At 35.0% G+C, this 22,075-nt stretch overlaps 1 long non-coding RNA gene across 2 annotated transcripts in view; it reads right to left on the bottom strand.

The window, feature by feature from the left end:
- Positions 1-69: 69 nt before the first annotated feature.
- Positions 70-22,075, bottom strand: part of LOC306655136 — a 50,110-nt gene continuing 28,104 nt past the window's right edge. The window contains exons 2-5 of one of the 2 annotated variants that reach the window (XR_013762209.1): positions 14,130-14,252; positions 11,218-11,363; positions 3,570-3,632; positions 70-1,612 (exon numbers count right to left, since the gene is read on the bottom strand). This is a non-coding gene — a long non-coding RNA (uncharacterized lncRNA). The remainder of the gene's footprint in view (positions 1,613-3,569; positions 3,633-11,217; positions 11,364-14,129; positions 14,253-22,075) is intronic. The other variant, XR_013762208.1, reaches the window with a different exon arrangement.

Here is a 22,075-nt window from a genome sequence, read left to right on the forward strand (position 1 = left end):
TTGTACCCCATTTGTTTACAATAAAAAAAAAAAAGAAAAGGGAGACAGTAAAATATCAAGTTCCTGGATTCCTCCTTTCTGTTTCCAAAACCTATCCAGGTTAAGGGAATAATGAGAGCAAACTTGGACTGAGAAGTCCAGACATAGTGTCTTGAAAGACAATGGCTTATTCTTCTGCTCAGTAGGAACTAGGGCAAGTTAGCGTTACCTATAGAAAGCTACCTTCTTGCATGTATGCTCTAACCATTTCTTCTTGGGATGCTGATCCTTCAAGCCAATGATGTCACTGCTTCTGCAGCCTAAAATATAAAACTCCTCTCTGAGTGGGGACAGCATGAAACTAAGGGCACTGTGGAATGGAGAAGTGTCACCTGTTCAGTCAGCCCCCATGGACAGAAGATGATAGGGGAGAGGAAGCACTGCTTGGGAACACACCGTGAGGGATGGAGATGCTCTCAGCTTCTTGCTACTGAACAATTCTTGGATCAGTCCCTGACCCCTTGTAAGTTTTCCCCAATAAACCATATGTCTCCCATGCTGCTTCTCGGCACTTTTCTTGCCTATCTGCAATCTACCCCACTGCCTCGTACAACTGGACTATGGATAAGACAAGGACTCTGCCTCTGTGCTAAAAGAACTCACTCTACAAGTTCTTGGTTGACAGCTTTCATATGTGTATTTTCAAAGGCTTCACACTGCCACTACTTCATTACTTTTTACTTTTAACACAGACTTTTATAGTTGGAGAAGTCATGTTGTCTCATTTCCTTTTCCTATCATCTAGAAAGTTTATGTCATTGCTGTCATAACTCCTCATCCTGTTATATTGTCCCTTCAATATGTGGTTTCTCTGGGGCAAGGGATTATCTTCAAATAGACCCTAGCTTTAACCTCTGGTTACTAGATTGAAATTTCCATAAACAAAGAATATATTTTTGGATATATTTTTGCATATTTAACCTCCTAGCTCAGTAAGAGATCAATAACTCTTTTTTTTTTTTTTAAACTGGGGATTGACCTCAGGGGCAATAAACCACTAAACTACATTCCCAACCTTTTTTTTTTATTATTTAATTTTTATTTAGAGACAGGGTCTCACTGAATTGCTTAGCACCTTTATGTTCTGAGATTGGCTTTGAACTCAAAATCCTCTTGCCTCAGTCTCCTGAGTCACTGGGATTACAGGCATGTGCCAGCACACTCAGTAATAAATCTTTAATTAAACTATTTTTTTCCTCCATTTTGATAATTAGAAAAATTTATTCTAATGTAGTTTTTGAACTTTTCAAAGGGTGACCAAACCATTTTCACCTCTTTATCAAAGTCTTTGTCTTAATATATTTTTCTTATGAAGTATAGGTCAAAACAAGGAATTCATATAGAACTTGAGACTTCTTGGGAAATGCATTATCAAACAGCAAAAGCAAGTGGGGAAAGGAAGTACATAAAATATAGGCTGTATAATAAAAATAAAGCAAAATGCAGGAGGTACATTTCCAACCTATGCAAAACTCCACAAAAAAAAAAAAAAAAAAAACATAGTCATAACTCAGTCACATGAGAGAGGCACTTGGACATGATGTTCAGAGTCAGGTGGTCTTGCAACAGCTACCTGAAGAAAGACAGGAAAATCATTTATGTGCAGGCTTCTTGATTTTGTATTCTCTTTTCTTACCAGCCAACAATTGGACACAGCATTTGCTCCCTTAGACTTTTAAGCTTTTTGCACCAGACACAGGAGTTAGCTCTTCCAGAAGTCATATCGAATGCCCTAAAGGGTGAGACTTTATCTAAATTCCAGATAGCAGAAGAAGTCAAGCCTCTTTAGAGATTTATGTCTGGCCTGGACAACTAAATAGCTGAAGCTCTCATTATGTTGGGGTCAACGGTAAAGCCAGAGTCAGACTTTGACTTCACTTCGGTCTTAAGCGTGGCAAAGACAGGTATCAGTATTAGAGAGGGTAACATGATAAATGGCTAAGAGTAGGGAGATTATCTATCAACTGTGGAACAAAGTGAACCATGGGAATAGAAAATGAGTCATTCATATTCACGTACATACTTCCATGATTGGTTTGGTGATATCATGAAAAACTAAAAATCATGTGTCATCACTTCCTCCTTGAAACAAGAGGGAAAGTCCAAACTTTCAAGATACTGGAGGAGTATACCAACACCTTAAAGCCATTTGGAGTCATAAATTTATACCACTCTGCACTTTTCCAAGTCAGGCAGCCCTTCTAGAAATGTTCACCTAAAATCTATGCCCTTTTTTGGTCTATTGAGAACTAGAGAAAGAGTAACGAACAAAATCAGTTTTGTTTTCAAAAGTAAGCTCTAAAGACTTAACACTTATTTTAAAGTATATATTCTTGTCCTGCCCAGAGTAAAATAACAAATGTAACACATCTCTGACACACTCTCCAATTCAAAATATTCTCAACAGGAAAAGCACTGACTGAAGCAGTCTTTGTTAGTTTCCCTACCGAATTCTTCTATAATTACAGGAAAACCCCACTCATAGATCAATCACAATTATACTAGCATATTTATGAACACGTAACTTTCTGAATAATAGCATCATTAAGGAAACAAAAAGTAGTTTTGACAATGGCTATTTACTGAGAAATAGGAATATTCTTGATTGCATACACAGTTTTTAAAGAATTTCTGGGTATAAACACCTCAATATGTTTTATTTATAAATTTCTCTTTTTTATCTTTTGCATTAATATAGTGATTCTATTTTTTCAGCACATGTAATTTACTACAACAAATCACTAGAAATAGAAGTGCCCCATTCATTCTCTGCCTTGTGTTCTTTCTTGAAACAAACCAAATTCAAGCCAAATGGGTCTGATTCCATTAAAATATTGTTGCAGCAATTCCCAGGTCGTTCACAATACTCCATGGAAGGACTGACATCTTAACCTTGAAAACCAGACAAAGGTGATGGAATCGCTCATTCTTCCCTTCTGAAAATATTTTCTTTACTTGACTTCTAAGATACTACACACTGCAACGGTTTTTACTTCAAGAGTCATTGAAATTTTCTGTTCCTCTTACAACCTTCTAAGAAGTGTTTCAGTTTGCTAAGTTCTTCTCTACTCTATTTGCATTCGTACACCTAGGTAAAAACTTTCCATTCCACTTGTAAAATACTATTCATAATCTGAAGATTCTTAAACGTCATTGGCCAGTCTAGATCTTTATCCTAAATTGCATACTTATATACCCAATCACCTTTTAACCTCTTTCATATCCTAAAAGGCATCTGAGAGTTTGTCTAGCCAGAATAGAATTATTTCCCTCCATGTAAATATTTCCTCCCTCAGTTTCCTGAATAAGTTGACCATTCTTCAAAGTAGTCAAGCAAAATGTCTCCAAGACTATTCCTTGACACCTCCTTTTCTTTCAAACTTTTATTTTGGTACCAGGAATTGAACCCAGGGGTGCTTAATCACTGAGCCACATCCCCAGTTCTTTTTTTTATTTTTTTATTTAGAGACAGGGTTTCCATGAGTTGCTTTAGGACTTCACTAAGTTGCTGAGGCTGACTTTGAACTCACGATTCTCCTGCCTCGGCCTCCAGAGTCGAGTGCGCCCCCACGTCCAGCATCAAACTTCCTAATCTGTAAGTAAATATTAATGTATTAGTCTTCAAAAATATGTAATCAGTTATCATTTCTTGATGTTACCACTTTCTTGGTCCATGGCACCATCCTATCTTCCATGAACTACTACCTCAAGCTCCTATTTTTAACCCACATATAAAAACTTCAAAAAAATTTTTTTCACTCCAACTTTTTCCTCATGCACATCACTCCTTTTCAGAACAGAATAGAGGAACAAGAATCATGCCACCTGCATCTCTCCTAAGACTCGGCAATGAGTACATGTTGTTGTTTTTCTTCTACTGCCCATGTCCTCCTAAAATTTCTAGGTCATCCCTCCTTTACTATAATTTTTAATTAACATGGAAGGAATTTGAATTTTAAAAACATTACATGACTATAGGATCAATTCTAAAGCAGCTTCCAAATAGAAATTTACTTAAAGGTGTCCAACTGTTTTCTTACTGAACATTTTAAGCACATAACTAAACACATTTTGAACCTAGTGTTTTGGTCACACTTTATTCACACTCTGTGCGAGTTCCAGAAAATTTGCATTTTAGTCAAATATGTGTAAATCAATTCAAATCAATGCAGTAGAGAGAATCATTTGAAGAAATTGTGCAGTGAATCCTTTCTAAAATCAAGTAGTAAGTGAATCATCACTCCCTAAAACATCTTATTTTACATTCTAAATTTTCATTTATTAGGTTTATTTATCATAGACCCTCACTCCCTCACCCCACCTGCTGTATCTCCAAACTTCTCTAGCTTAAAATATATTTGCTTGATTTTTCTCTTAGGAATAAAGAGTTTGATTTGAATATCATCTTATTTTGGTTTTATAATTGACAGATGTCTATGGCTAAATCCTCTTAAGGAGTAATCCAACTGGTCATATTCAAAAATCTTCCCAACCATCATTACCTGGTGTAATTAAACTCAAAATTTGCCTTTTTTAAATTTTTTATTTAGTTTTACACTTTATTATGGAATAGTTTACCATATAAAAATTTAATAAAATAGTGTTTATACATAACCCATTGTTATGTATAAATAATTATTTATGTGTGGATGTGTATGTTTGTGCTCAAATGCATGTTTGTCCTGTGCATTTTGTGATACTTAGCAGTATCTCTAGCCTCTACTCCTAAATGCTAATATAACCTGACTCCCTATTGGGACAAATATTGCCATTTTACCATTTGCCCTCTGGTAGACAAAACCAACATTATTTAAGAACTATTATAAATCTTACTTCCCAAGTATAATATTGTTTAACCCATAAATTCTCTATTCTGCCTATGTGTATTTCTATGAACTTATAATTGCAGCATCATAAACACATGGACAAGTAGAGAACAATAATTCCTTAATATCATTAAATAGCCAGCACCTTCTCCAAACTCCAATTGTCTCAAAAATGTTATATTTCTCTTTGTACATCAGTCTGTACTAAAAAAAGAGTCTGTCTGTATATATATGTATATGAGATGATAGAGAAATAGAAAGAAGACAGACACAGAGATATCTGTACACATACTTACCTCTGGAGGGATGAGTACACAAACAGGAAAGAATAAACACATATATACATATGAGTGTGGGTATAAGTAAGTATGTGCAGATAGTTTGAATTAAATTACAAATAAGGTAAACACAGTTAGTTTTAAGTATTTTTAAATCTATTTGAATTTAATCTTAATTATTCTTTGTTTTTCCTAGTAAGTTATACATTGAATAAATTGCCTCATTTTTTCCACAGAAATGTTTCCGAAGTCTGGATTTGTTCATTGTCCCTCTGTAATGTAGGTGATCCTATTGTCCTCTGTATTTCCTGGTAGTTGAACCTAAAATTTGAGGGTCTTTTTTGCCTCCACTTGAGGGATTTCAGCCTGCATTCCCATGCAAGAAAATACTGAGTCTCCTCAAAGGAACCTCCACCACATCTCTTTGCTTTGGACCTGCAGTTAAGCTCAAGTTCCAATACCATCCTAAAGATGAGGTGTGAAGTGAGGTTCTTGAGAAGGTGTGCACACTCAAGAAAAACTACTTGAGTTTCCTAATTTATAAAGACAGAAATCCAGGGATCACATGTACAAAGACTATGAAATAAGGATGGTAGGACTATGAAGTCAGATCAGATCAAATTTATCTATATGGGCTCACTTAGCAGTGAGTCTGTACTTAAGGATGCATCTTGGGTTGTTAGAAACTGCTTTAATAGTTTGGCTTGTTGACTGAAACAAGAGACAAAAGATGAAAGCCCATGAGCAAATTGGAAATGCCTGAGCTACATTAATTTAATGTTTTTGTTTTTTTTTTAAGTGTTCAAAGATTCAGAAAATTGGATTTTAGAATCATTTGAGATGTACTTACAAACACTAGAATGGTCCAGGAGACATATTTCTCATTAATATGATTATCTCTTGATATCCATAGGGGACTAGTTCCAAGACCTGTGTGGATGCATAAATCTGTGGAAGCTCAACTCTCTTATATAAAATGGTATAGTATTTACATATTACCTAATTTCTAGATTACTTATAATACCTCATACAATGGAAATACTATGTAAATCATTTTAGTGTACTTTCGGGAAAGAATAACAAAAGAATCTCCACCTGCTCAGTATCAACATAATTTGTTTTATTGAATATTTTCAATCTGGGGTTGATTGAAACTAGGACTGCAAAACCTATAGATATGGAAGGTCCACTGTATTTCAGAAATAAATTTGTGAGAGGAGCCCCAGCATTCTTGAACTGGCCTATTATCTCTTCCTCTCTAGACCAAATGTTACTGTGGGAATTGCAGGCACTCCGTTGGGAACCCTACATGGAATAGAATCATTGAATCCCCAGAAGACAGCAGCTCGATGGCAGCACAGAACTGCCAAAAGCAAGGTGGAAGTGGTTACCATCATGAGCAATAAAGTCAAAGAAAGAATAAGTATACTTTTGCTCACACAGACTAACTGATCATAGTGTTTCTTGAAGTGACATAGATAGGAAGCCTACTAATCTTATTAAGCCTATGTAAGCAGAAACCTGTAAGCAAAAGTTTAACTTGAATCATAAAAGGAGAGTCACATTCCCTCAACAAATTCCAAGACAGGTTGGTTTGTAGACCTAGAAGCACTAGAATAAATAGGACAAGTCTTCTCCTTGAGGAAAGACCTTGTACACTATCAAAAATTTACATGACTGTTGTTTCTCTCAGCCTCTCCCAAAGGACATCTAGCATTTTATCAGGGGACTTGTACTTTGGAAAACGGAACCAATCAGACCCTTCGAGGTCTACTAGAGATGGCTCTGAACCGACCTGGAGATCCAAAAGGTCATTTTGGCCTTCCAGTCAGAATCGAAGCTAACAGAGCTCAGGTAATCCATAGAATTTTACTTCAAACTTATCTCACAGTGTGCCCTACAGATCTCTGAGCTCATCTTGTGATCACTTCCCCAGTTCCAGAGTGCATCATCAGAAAAAGTGTACTTAGCGACTAATAAAATCTCTGTATTTGTTCTCTGACTTGTGGAATGAAGGTGGTTGTGATGGAAAAAGTCAAGACAAGCCGCTAGAATGTCTCCACCTGGGAAAATAATAAGCCAATGCAATCTTTCTAACTCGGATAGATTGCAGACATTAGTGCCACCATCAAGGACTTAAAAGATATAGGGATGGCGATTCCCACCACATCTCCATTCAACTCTTCTATTTGGTCCCTGAAGAAGGTGGATGGGACTTGGAGAATTACGATGGTTTACTGTAAGCTTACCAGGTGGTGCTTCCAATTGCACCACCTGGTCTCATTGCTTGAGAAAATTAACATATTGCCTGGTATCCAGCATTATGATTTGGATCTAGAAATGTCCCCTCAAAAGCTTATGTTTTCAGAGTATGATCCCTAATGCAGCAAGGTTCAGAGGTGGAGTTTTTAGGCTGCAGAGAGTTGTAGTCTCTTTAGTGGAATAAATCATTTGACAAATTAAAACTTTAAATGAACTACTTCATTTAAGTAGTAGGCAGCTGGAGTATGTTTGGAGAAAGTAGATAATTGAGAGCCCCCATCCATGGAGACTATATTCTGTCCCTGGTCCCTTGATTTCTCTCTACTTCCCAGTTGCTAACAACTTTCCTTCACCATACTCTTCTGCTATGATGTTCTGTCTCATGTCAGGCCCAGAGTAATTGAATCAGTCTACTATGAACTAAACCCTCTTAAACCAGGAATCAAAATGAATCTTACTCTTCTAAATTTTTCTTATCAGATATTTTCATCACAATGGTGAAAAACTAAGGCACAATACAACTAATACAACTATTATTCTTGCAATTGCTCTTTTTAAAACTTTTTAAAATTTTATTTATTTATTTAATATTTTAAATTTTTTTACAGACTGCATTTTCATTCATTGTACCCAAATGGGGTACATCACTTTGTTTGTATGGTTGTACATGATGTAGATTCATGCCATTTGTGTAATCATACATGTACATAGGGTAATGATGTCTGACTCATTCCACCATTTTTCATAACCTCCCTCTCATTTCCCTATACATAATCTAAAATTCCTCCATTCTTCTCTCACCCCCCAACCCCCCCCACCTGCATTATATATAAATCATCCACTTATCAGGAAGAACATTTGGCCTTTGGTTTTTGGGATTGACTTATTTCACTTAGAATGATATTCTCCAATTCCATCCATTTATCTGCAAATGCCCTAATATTATTATTCTTCGTGGCTGAATAATATTCCATTGTATATACATACCACAATTTCACACACACTTCAGATAGAACACTTATCTCCAAAATTTATAAAGAACTTACAAAACTTTACACCAAAAATACAAAGAATCCAATCAAAAATGGGCCAAGGAACTGGACAGACACTTTACAGAAGAAGACATATGGGCAATTAATAAATATATGAAAAAGTATTCAACATCTCTAGTAATTAGAGAAATGCAAATTAAAACAACTCTAAGATTTCATCTTACTCCAATGGCTATTATCAAGAACACGAACAGCAGATGTTGGTGTAGATGTGGGGAAAAAGTCACATTTTTTACATTGCTGGTGGAGTTGCAAATTGGTGCAGCCACTCAGGAAAGCAGTGTGGAGAATCCTCAGAAAACTTGGTATGGACCCACCTTTTGACCCAGTTATCCCACTCCTCAGTTTATACCTAAAGGACTTAAAATTAGCATACTACAGTAACACAGCCACATCAGTTTTCATAGCAGCTCAATTCACAATAGCAATTGCTCTCTTTGACCAACAGAAGCAGTTTGTTTTGAGCTAGCAAGTTCAGAAATAATACCTTGTTCTATCTCAAGAAAAAAATTACCTCCCTAGCCTCATGCCATAATTTGGTTCATAGGGTTCACCTTTCCTTTTCACAAGATACCACACACTGATTCAAAAAATTGAATAACATGCTGTTTAACTTAGTGAGGAAGAAGAAATCACTTCATATTCATTGGTAAGATATTTTCATGTCAGAGTAAGACATAAATCCAAAAAAAATTCAGGTATATTCTACCTGAATTTTCTGAAATTTCTATGGGTTCATTAATACAGGGCATTCTAAGGTAAAGAATAAGTAGTTAACCACTGGTTGCTCCTGTAACTTATAAAGGAATGTTCCACTTAGTAGGCCTTCCTAGAGACAACGTATTGCCCATGTAAGGATGTCAAACTGGTCCATTTACTAAGTGGCCCAGAGAGCTGCTAGTTTTTCATTTGACCTAGATGGGAAAGGCTCTGAAACAGGTTGGGTTTCTGTGCAAACTGTTCTTACACTTGAGCCATATAATCTAGTAGAACCATGAGGACATGAAGAGTTAGTGGAAGATAGTGATGCTGTTTGGAATATTTTGCAGACTACTATTGGTTAATTGCAGTGCATGTCTTTAATTTTAGAGCAAGGACTAATCATCATATGTAGATAACAACTTTCCCTTTGAGAAACAGCTCTCAGCCAGCTTCAAACTGTAGTAGAAATTGAATATTTGAATATGGGCTGCCAAGTAACGATTCCAAAAATTTTGAAGTTCGTGATTTCTGACCAACAAAGACATAAATTTGGGCATTCATAGCAACACTAATTCATAAATACAAGTGGTATTCATGTTATTAGTCCTGATATAGCTCTTCAGACACAAGTAATTTACATGAGGCAGCCCAAATGTCCATGGTCTGTACTATCACTCACCTGCCTTCTCTCTCCTATCCTGCACTGATGTCTTCATTGGGGAGTATTCTGTAATTCGTCAACAGAGGAAGAGAAGACTCAGGCCTGGCTTAAAGATAGTTCTGCATATTATGTAGATACCACCAAAAAATGGTCAGCTGGGGTACAAAAGTCCATCTCTGGAATATCCCTGAAAGACAGTGATAAACAGAAACTCTTCCAGTAGGCAGAACTTTAAGTGCAACTACTTGTGCACTCTGCTTAAAAAAAGAGGTAAGGTTGGATATATGATTATAATCCAACTCATGAACTTTAACCATTGACTGGTGAATACCGGTCAATTTTGGTTTCCTATTCCCACGACTACATGATCTGCTGGCCTCAGGGTCATTGTTCCAAAGGGACAAATGCTTCCACCAGAAGATAAAATCATTGTATTAAACTGTAAGTTAAGACTTCCACACAGCTACTTCGAGTCCTTCATGTCTCTGATTCAACAGGCAAAGAAGGGAGTTACAGTGTTGTCTGGAATGACTGATTTGAGAAACCAGCAGGGAATTGGGCATATCCTTCACAATGGACATAATAAAGAACATGTCTGTGATATAGGAGATCCCTTAAAATGTCTACTAATATGGCCCTGAATAAGGGCTGTAAAAAACTACAACTCATTCCAGGAAGGACTACTGATTGATCAGACCACTTATGAATGAAGTCTCATATCATTCTGCCCAATAAAGAACCACAGTCAGCTGAGGTGCTTGCTGACACAAAAAGAATACAGGATTGGTAGTAGAAGAAGATAGTTATAAATAGAACCTACCAGTACATCAGGAGTTACAGAAATGAGACCTGCAATTGTCATTAATAGTTTCTCTTTACATTTTCATAAATGTTTGTGTGTATATATACATATATTAAGAAAATACCTTTGTTTTTTCTTTTGTTCTTCCCTTATCATATAAATGTATATTGAGTTTATATATTTAAGTAGTGTTAATTTTCATTGCAGTGTTTAAATTACAGTATATCAAGAGAAGAGTAAATATTTCTCAAAGACTTTACCTCCTCTTGTAAAGAATGGATTATTGGATTTTGGTTATATGCAGGATATTTATGTCATGTTAGGCAGAATTGCAAAACTTTGTCTTTATTTGGAGATAAAATATGGTTTAAAGACATCTACATAAGTATTAAATTGATAAAGGGTAGATTTGTGATGATAAATTTTACTTGTAAACTCGACTAAGCTAAGCAATGCCCAGATAACTGGTAAAACATTATTTTTGGAAGTGTCTGTGGTGCTTCCAAAACAGATCAGCTTTTGAATCCCCAGACCAAATAAAGAAGATCATCCTCACCAGCGTGAATAGGCATCATCCAATCCACTGGAGACTTACATGGAACAAAAAGGTGGAGGAAGAAAGATTTGCTTCTGTTTGAGTTAGGGTATACAATGTCTGCTGCTCTTATACATCAGTGCTACTGGTTCTCAAAACTTTAGCCTTTGACTGAATTTGACTGCTGACTTTCTTGGTTCTCCAGCCTGCAAAGAGCAGAGCAGAGAGTGGAATTTCTTGGCCTCCATAATCATGTGATTCCAGTTCCTATAACACACACACACACACACACACACACACACACACACACCACACACACACACACACACACACACACACACCCCTATTGGTTCTTCTGGAGAACTGAATAATACAGAATAGTTCAGATGAATTCACAAGTTTATTTTTTCTTCCAATACAAGGTACACGATGCTGCTTGTCTCTATGGAGTGCTAGGAGTTGTTGATGTTTGATGTCTAGATCCCATAATCAACTAGGGGCTAAAAAACTCTGATATTCTAATCCTACTATTCCTTATTAAAGTATTTATTTACTTTTCTCCATCTGTAAAAATGCCTATGATTTATTTTTATATGTATCTATGTCATAAGTATTTATGTAAATTTTAATTGAAAATAATCAAAAAGATATACTGATGATACAGTGAGAAAATCATCACTGGAGTATATAACTTCAAAGCAAAGCATACACTATGGATTTGGATTCAGTTTCTCCATTTACTAGCTCTGAGACCTCGAAAGATATTTAATCTCTGAACTGGTTATACCATTTTTAAAATAGAACATGATATTTATTTTTCTTTTAGGTTTATGGCTAGCTAAACTTATCAGTGTATTTTACTATTCCATGTAAAATTTCTTGTGCCTAGATACGATAGTTTTAGCTATTATTATTGTTATTACTATTTTTTTTCTAATTGACCTCCCTCTTTCAGAAAAATTTATTTCCTATCAGAACCTTATAAGTCAAAACTATTTTGTGGTGAACATCATATTATTGGTACACACAATGGTGATAAGTTTTTCTATAATACAGAAACCACAAATCTTTAAGATGACTGTGAAAAGAATAGAAAACTGAAGTACAAAGAAATGATAGCTGATCATTCTTCTCTCTCTTGCTGCTCACTTCACCTTTTATCTTCTTTACCTTCTTTGCCTTCTGCTGTGCACTGAATTGATAGTTTCATTGTTTCCTTCATAATAACTTCTGGAAGCTTCTTACTGTCAATGTACTGAATAATTCTTTCATTTAGCACCTACTCCCTTGGCTTAAATTCCATCTCCTGGCGAAATGAAGATTCGTGTTGAACTCTAGCAGCCATCTGGATTATAAACCAGATGACTTGTCACAAGAGTCTTTGGGGAGGAAGGGAGTGCTTGTGAATTTTGAAGCTAAGACTATCATGCCAATTTAAATGGGTGAGATGACTTGCCCTGTATTCTTACTTATTCCATCAACAAGAGCACTTTAAATTTTCTTGCAGGACTGAAAAACACTCTCTGGTTGAGTGACACCTTTAAGAAAACCAATATCTCAGTTCAGAGATTTCATTGCCAAGACAGAAAGAAAGAAAGAAAGAAAGAAAAAGCTTTAAAAAATAAAACAAAACAAATGTAATGCCTGTCTCTATGAGGACTCAGCACATGCCTTGTTCTCAGTCCTGCAAAAGCTAAACAGAATTAATTGCCTTTTCATATGTCAAAACCAGCCTGTCCAGAGGGACACAAGAAGAGAAGCTTGTACAGGAACATTTTATGCTGTATCTGTTCCTGGAGCAATGGTGCTTGTGTTTCCAGGGCTGTCAATTAAGCATATTTTTCCCCAGCACATATTCATTAAGACACAGTTGCCAACTTCATTGCCACTGCATTTTTTATTATATACATTAGTTCTGGTTGAAGGACAATTTAGGAATGTTTTTATGGGGAATAAAGAGGACCTCTGGCTGGATGATTTTTCTATCATTTATTATATTATACTAGCAGAGCAAATGGCTTTGTGCCCCTAATGATACACTCTTATCTGCATTTGACTTAGTCTGATCCTTCAAATATTTTTTTGAGTAATGACCTATCACCACAGAACTTCTTTAAAGACACATCAAATATGTATTTATGGACAATGCATTGAAGATGCATTGCTAAATATTAGTGGAAATGGAAACATGCAGAAAATGACAAAAGAGTTTTATAATAAAATATGAGCTAGATACAGTAAGAGTCAACCAAACTTCTATGTCTCTGGAACAAAGGGAGGACCCAAGAAACGAAAAAGTAACAAAGGAAGGGGGAGAGCAAAGTGATGTCTAGGACCAGAACAGATATTGCTGAGATTGTCTTCTAGTAGTGTCTCTATGGACTATGTCCTATTCCTAAGAAAATAGGAGGAAAAACACTGTTCTTGGATGGACTGTGACCTAATTTCAAATGCAAACAGTTTCTAATCCTATGACTGGTGAATAAGGATTCTCAGAACAATACTGAATATGTTCCAGAAATTACAAAGTATATTAAAATTTGGAGAGATATGATTTTCAGAGATGAATCATATGATATATTCAAAATTTTTGTACTTACTTTGTGGTAGTCACTGGTAACCCCCATGGTGCTACCATTGGAAAGGAAAGGATATCATGGTTTTTGAGGTTATGTGAACATTACTGTACTCCCTAGGAAATATTCTTTCTCACCTCAGTCATGAAAGTCAAAGAAAAGCAGATATCAAGACAGAAAAAAACATGTGGGAAGCTTATTAATGAATGCTCTTGGTATCATAATCTACAAAAGGGGAAGAAAAGATACAGGAATGGGTAGGATGGAAGTTAAAGTGTAATACGATATTAGCAGAGCTTCCACTTTCCCTGCGGAGGGTTTTGAATATAAGGTGATAACTTTGAGTTACAGAGTTGGCTTGAGAGGTGAACTTTTAACTCCAATCTAGTCACTTACTGTGAATAATGAAGAGGTCGGGACCTTGGGTGGTGGTGCTCTGAGGAGGCTGGCAGCTGCTGGATTAATTGCTGGACACTCTCCCAGAAGATGGGGAGACTCTGGGTGCTGTTATTACAGCTTCTACAACAATGGAAATGAGAGTTTTCCTGAACCACTGCTGTAATGGTTAAACTTAATGAAGTTAGTTCTACATATACAGCCAGAGCTCTGTAAATGGTAGTCAAAATTTTCCTTCTAAAATTCAAGGAGGGGTTTTGAAAATTTTTGAAATTTATAAAGATTTGTATGAAACATATTTGGCTATCTTTATGTGTTTCAGAGTTGAGGCAAAAGTTTAAGAATAGTAATTATCTTATATTTACAGTAACTTTATATTATATGAATTTCATTTTCATAGGATAGGAAACTAAGACTCAGGTTAATTTAGAAATATTTGCACAGTTACAAAGATCAATTTCAAATAACCAAAGAATTTATATGACAGCTTCCATTTTTCTATTCTAGAATGAAAGTAAGACTTTTAATCAGAAGATCTAATCTGATCATGAACCTTCCCTTTATGAGCTTTACGATTCCAGCACACTTGACACCCGTGGATCCCTGTATCTGTACTTATGCATGTTACTTGCATCTCTAGGCTCTCTAAGCCATGTTTGCTAGGGATGCTTCCTATTACGACTGACATGTGCAGAGGGTTTTCAAGGGAAAAGTAGAAAATATAGAAAGTGTGCTTCAGAAATGAGAAAAATGGCATATTTGGGTATCTGGCAACAGTTCGCTATGCCTAGAGCACACAAATTGAGTCCTAAGTTTCTAGAAAGAAGTAGAAATGGGTAGGGAGGAAAAAGATCTTCCATAAAATGAAAATTTTCTTGGTCTAGGATTATAAAGAATGTGTTCAAAATTTTCTTGAATAAATTTATGTAGTATTTGGATATATTCATCAATTTCATGAAGATTTATATTTCTTTTTTGCCTTTGCATTTAATTTTAGTGTTTACTTTCATTACCTTTAATTTTATTTGTGACTATATAATACATAGATATGTTTCAAAAATCAATGTCCATTTCTGTATCAAGTTCCTTTCCCTGTGACATCAGTTTAAACCATAACCTAGATTCTGTGTGCCTCACAACACACAAATTAAAAGAAAAGCCAAGTTGTTCAGTTACTCAGAGAAATAAGTGCTTTGAAATTCTACTTTAACTAAGATTCATGATGTCTGTATTTAAAAAACATTAAAAGGACATGTTATAAATCTTTGTGTCCATAAATTTCATAACATAAGGGAAATATACAAATTCTTTCAAAGACCCACACTACAAAAAATACACACTAGGAGAAATAGTCTGGATGAATGTGTGTGTGTGTGTGTGTGTGTGTGTGTGTGTGTATCAATTAAAGTTTGTATCTATTAGGAATAAATTTCTAAAACAGAAACTACCAGGCTTAGATTAATTCTAATTCTGGTAAGTTATACAAAACATTTATGGAAAAAAAACATAGACTTTTCAATAATATTTTCCAGAAAATTTAAGCCAGAGAATACTTCCTAATTTAGCCTATGTGACTAATATTATCCTAATACCCAAATGAGACAAAGACATTATAAGAAGAAAAATTACAGGTCTGTGTCTTCTTTGAACTAGATATAACAATTGTCAACAAAATATTAGCAAATCAAATTCAATAATTTATAAAAAGAATTAGATACCACAATGAAGTGGGATTTCATACCAGGTATACAAGGCTGGTTGAACACTCAAAAATTAATTAATGTGCTCCATCATGCCAACAGAAAAGGAGAAAAATTATGAAATTTTATAAATATATGAAGACAAACATTTGATACATTCAACAACCATCCTGATAGAAACTCTAAGTAAAATAGGAATGGGGAAGTTTCTACAACTTGATAAAAAATGTCTACTAAAAACCTTACATCTAACATCACACTTAACAGTGAGAAAGCAGATATTCTCTCATTATGATCAAGAAGGCAAAGATATAGGCTGTCACTCCTCTTATTCAACAGGTGCAATAAGATAAAGAAATAAAGCCTATAGAGATTGCCAAAGAAAAAAATGAAACTATCTTCACATATTTAAATTTTATATATTAGGTTATATTTTGATGTATAATACAGGATGCATGACATACTATATATTATATGCTGTGCATATGTGTACTGATAAACAGATAATGATAAAATAACAAAAGAGAAAATCTAGGTGACTCCGGGTATGTTGACTATTTTAGAAACCATACTACAAATAAAACCCACTAAAATAAAAATGAAAGATTAGACATCATTAAAACTGAAACTCCTTTTCTGTGAAAGTTACTGTTAAGAAAATGAAAATGTAAATTTGGAAAATACACACCTGATTTTTAACAATCTCATACTTGAAATATACAGAGATCTATTAATGTTCAACAATAAGCAACTTCACAGTTGGATTAAGAAATTGGCAAAAAAAATCTGAAAATGCTTCACCAAAAAGGGGGGAAATATGAAAACATTTAATATCATATGGCATTAGAGAATACCACATGAAAACATTAGAATACCACATGTACAACTATTAGAATGATCAACACCCCAAACACTGAGCAAACCAAATACTATTTAAGATGTAGAGTCATGAGAACTCTTATTCACTGTTGGTAGAAATGCAAAATGGTGATCTCACTTTGAAAAATCATTTGACTGTTTCTTCTATAACTTAATACTCACTTATCATATGATCGAGAAATCATGCTCTGTGATATTTACCCAAATAAATCAGAAAATACATTTCTACATGAAAGCCTATACATGAATATTCATAGAAACTTTATAATTATCAAAACTTAAAAGCAATTCACACTGCTTTCAATAGCTGAAAGATAAACTGTAACATATTCTTATGATAATATTCAGAAATACAATGAATTAGGGCACTAAGCCTCTTAAAGACATAGAAAATTCTTAAAAGCTCATTGCTAAGTGCAAGAGGTGGAACTAAAATTGCTACATACAGTATGATTTGAAATACAAGACATCCTGGCAAAGGCAAACTACTGAGTGGGTAAAATTCAGTTATGGCCCTAGGGTTCAGGGCTGGGAGGTGGTGGGAAGTAGGGAAAATAGAGTAGATAGAGAACAGATTTTTTTGTGAGTGAAACTGTTTTGGGTGACACTGTAATGGTGCCTACTCACCATACAAAATTAATAGAATGAACACCAATGAGTGAAACCTAATGTTAACCCTAGGGACTTAGCTAACAATGTACCAATATTGGCTTATTAATTGTATCAAATAAACCACACTCATGAAAAATGTTAATAATAAGGTAAAAGGGGAGGTGGATGGTGAGGGACTCCTTGAGAACTCTCTGTATATTCTGCTTAATTTTTCTAAAAACCAAAAACTGCCCCAAGACAATAATGTCTATTACTTTGAGTCATTGTGTGAAGCAAAATAAACCAGACTCAGAAGGTCAAGGGTAATAGGCTTTCCCTTCTATGATGAAACTAGAGAGGAAAAAAAGGACAAAAACAGTTGGGGTTGGGGCAGGAGAGGAATCTCATGAAATCAAAGGGAGAACAAAAGAGGAAAGGGACCAAGGGGAGGAAGGAGGGGAGGGAGGGAGGAAGTTCTGGGGAGTGATTTGTCCAAATTATACTGTTATATTGTGTGCATGTGTGACTATGTAACAACAAATCCTATTATTATATACAACTATAATGCACCAATGAATATGTGGAAAGAGAAAAAATAACATCCATTAATTCACAATAAAGAATTTGTTTTTAAGTATCTCAGACATATGAGTTTCTGCGATGGATTTTCTAAGTTATAAAATGCCTGTCACCTTTAGTATAACTGAATAAATGTACAGTTTGCCCTATTTTGCACATGTTGATAATGTTTTCTTCTTGTTATTTAATTCTGAGGTCAGTGTTGGAGACAAGCCTTCAGAGAGTTCTATTTTGTACATGTAAGGGTTCATATTGGTGAATTAGGTACTCTGGCTTTCTTTAAATTAGTCCACTGCTTTACTCTATGAAAAAGAGGATTACTTTTACTTCCAGGATCTGGTATTATGACCTGTGGATGGTCTGTCTATGTATATCCCCTGTTGTTCTGAAAAGACAATCTCATGAGATGGCTACTTGAAGTTGCATGAATGAGAACAGGCCAGAGTACAAATGTGGCAGGCAATTTCTACTCATGTGCCATTACTTTTACAAGAGGACTCTATGGTTTCTTGGGGGAAGGTAGAGAGAGAATACTTTGTCAATCACTCAGAAAATATTATAGGACACATTGGGGCCTTGATCTCTTTCTCCTACTGGGCTTTCACTAAAGTGCTTTTTGTGCTTTTTGCTAAATGTTTTGTTCCTGTTGATTCACTCATACTACAAATACAAGCAATGTTTTTTTTTTTTCTTTTTTTTTCTTTTTTTGTGTGTGCTTCCTAAAGATATCTGAAAAGTAAAGGAAAAGAAATCACAATGTATAGAAAAATAGATAAATCCCCAGAGTCATAACCTTGAAACTGGTGTGTTCCTTTTGAAGGAATTAAATGAAAATTTTCTTTAGCTACAGGCCTCAAAGAAAAATGTGGAGATAAATAACTCCTCTTCTTTTTGAGAGTAGACACATAACAAAAGGAATATAACTATCTCTATGTAGTGGAATGCAATTTGTTGAACTATGACAATAATAATATTCTAATTTATAGAACATTTATCATATGACAAATAAGTGTTTTGCAAGTTTTATAGCATTTAAAAATTTACCACATAATCTTGAAGTAATGACCTATGATTTTATGCATCAGATACTTAAGGCTTCATATATTTATGCAACTTTCCTATAGTCAAAATGTATAAAATCAAGATTTGAACTGAAAGTCAAATATGGCCATATTAATACTATTTTATCTAAAAGCAATATATAAAATAATTAACACAGATAACTCTCTATAAACAATGTTGTTTTAAATTGCCTTCCATACTTGCAAGTATAGCTTGTGATGGAATAGAAATTTCTATTCCTAGGAAGAAAATTGTGTCAACATTTTCTGATCCATTGCCCGACAAACTTGTATGCCGTTCTATGGACCATTTGAAAGATGACTGTTTTAAGATGATCTCCCCTCTCAGATTTTATGAGTTGCTTTCCCCTTTTCTTGTGTGTTTATTTAAAACAAAAGTAAATCATTTTTGCTTTTAAATAAAACAACACGTATTTTGATTTATTAGAACAGGGTGTGATCAAAGTGAGGATAGCTTTTGAAATTCGTAGCCAGGGTTTCTGATTGGTGTCCTTAGTATCCCCAGGAATTCTTTAATCATCAAGAATTGTACATTTGGAACTGAAGAAATGGCTCATTTTGGAGAGTGCTCGCCTAGCATGCATAATACCCAGCACCTCAGAGGGGAAAAACAAAAAAGAATTGTACATTTATCTCAAGTTCATATCATTCCTTCTTTGGAGTCCCAGGTAAGAAATCAGGAACCATAACTCTGCTGGCCTGAAAACACAAGGAATTTAGTACTCTGAATATATTATTTTAGAATAAATTTGCCTAGTTCTTTTAAAATGTGGAGCTATATCTTCAAAATGGAAATTTCAGCTTTACCTTTTTCAGTTTGAGCATATGACACAACCAGTCCTCTAAGAAAGGACAGGAAGGGAAACGGAGGTGAAGTCAGCTGTAGGCTGGACTTCACGTTATGAAGGATTTGCCTGAGACTCGTTTCTGACTCACTAAAAAATACAACAAAGACTTCCAGCTCAGATGATGGATTAACCACACATGGTTATCATCTGTTTCAAGACTCCAGTGGAATGATGTAGGGAAAAAAAGTAATAACAACACAAAGAAAAGGAGGGTGGTACTGATTCAAACAATTGTTAGAAAATAGAACAAAAAGAATTTCTGACTTAAGAAACAGAGGAAAAACAATGTACCCAAGGATATATGCAAGGAAGCTGCCAAGAAAGGCATCTATTTGCCCTCTAGCACCCTAAAGAGACTCAGAAACAAGCATTTCAAGTATTTCAGAGAAAAGGAAGGAGAACAGGGCTCTCAGGATTGATCCAAGTAGATGGAAGAGTTTTCCCTTCCAAATTCTGTCAACTTCTGTCTACCTAATAGAGTCAGAGGCATTTATCTGTCAGCAAATGAAAAGGAAGTTTCTTCTCTAAAGAAAACTTTGTCTAGACACTGGGAAGAGCAAGTCTTAGCATACCAGAGCAAAGCCCAGAAGACACTGGTTCCTCAAGTCCACAGGGTATGGTGGACAGTTGTCCTGCCCACCCACAAGGCCAAACCTTCAGGTTCATAACTATGTACAGACATGTGCAACAATAGAAGTATTTGAATGCTTTCTTCTGAGCTATGGAAGTTGAGCCAGGTATTTTAATATATCCTGAAACATAAACTTTTCATTCAAAAATAATACTTAAATCTTAATAACCTGCCTGGCAATATTCTAGGCACTAGAGAAAAAGCAGTGAACAAAAGCAGTCAAAAATTGTGCTCTCACAAAGCCTGGTGAGAGACAAATTTGAACATTTGGGAAAGTGGCAGAATATTATAAGCAGAGGAAAATAAAGAGTAAAATCAGGGGAAGTGACAAAGGAGAGACACAGCAATCTTTAAGGGTGTTGCCAAAGGAGTCCTCACTGAAAAGCAATATCTGTACAAAAATCTGAGGATGTGACAGCTGTCCCAATGGATATCTTAAAAAAAAAAAGTGGGAGTTGTTTAAATTGCCATCTGTACCTGTAGGCAAACCTTAGATACTAGCATATGATGGGGTAGAAATCTCTCCTATTCCTATACAAAGAAAAAAACATTGAGGTCAGACAATGCTTGAACATTCAAAACAAGTGTTCCAGTGTAGAGGTATATATGTTTGGATTACAATAAAGGTATTAAGAGATGAGGCTTAAGGAATTAATGTGAGGCTAGATTGTATACAGACATGTAAGTCTTTACAATAACTTTGGATTTTTTACATTCAATAAAGAACACAAATCTTAAGTTTGCCGCTCAATGAATATTGACAAATACATGGTCCAGTGCAACCATAGGCTGAATCAAGATAAAGCAACTTGCCCATCACTCCGGAAAGGTTTTTGTGCCTCCTTTCCCACTCAGTGCCCTCAACCAGGTATTCAAGAACTCAATTTCTATTACCATGGAGTCGTCATGTGTAGTCTTGAACATTATGTAGATGTTTTTCATCCAGCATGTACTTTCTGCTGTCTGGTTTCTTGAACTTAACATAAAATGCAAGGCATATGAAGGATTATATCAGTAGCCCATTTCCTTTTATTGCTGAATAGGATTCAATTATATAAATATCCATAGTTTGATTATTGTGGAATTATAAACATTTGGGGCTATCCGCATTCTGGTTCACAAATCACTACTTGCATATCTTTCTCTTAGGTGTACACTTAGAAGTAGAATTACTTGGTCATAGTGTGGGTGTAGATTAAACTATACAGGATATTATTCAACTGTTTTACCATTTTAAACTACTGCCAACTCTGTATGAAAGTTCTAGTTGTTCTGCACCCTTCCCAGCACACTTTTTGTTGACCTCAATTTTAATCATTCACTTACTTAATGACTAGTAATGTCAAATATATTTACAAAGAGTGAGCTTTTAGTTATCTTCTTTGCCATTTGCATCATTGGCATGCTTTTCTCCCTTGTTTTACTGGGGTGTTTGATCTTAATTATTGATTTGTGAAGATTATTGTTATATTTTGATACTACATTTTTAAATATGTATTTCATATATTTCTTCCCAATGTGACATTGTTTTAACTTTCTTAATAAGCTCTTCAGATTTTTTATGTTTCTTAGAGATTTATTATAAATGTTTTGGATTTTTGTCAGTTTTTCTGCATCTATGAAAATACACATATAT

This window comes from Sciurus vulgaris (genome assembly GCF_902686455.1).
Source record: "Sciurus vulgaris genome assembly, chromosome: 1".
Classification (NCBI taxonomy): domain Eukaryota; kingdom Metazoa; phylum Chordata; class Mammalia; order Rodentia; family Sciuridae; genus Sciurus; species Sciurus vulgaris.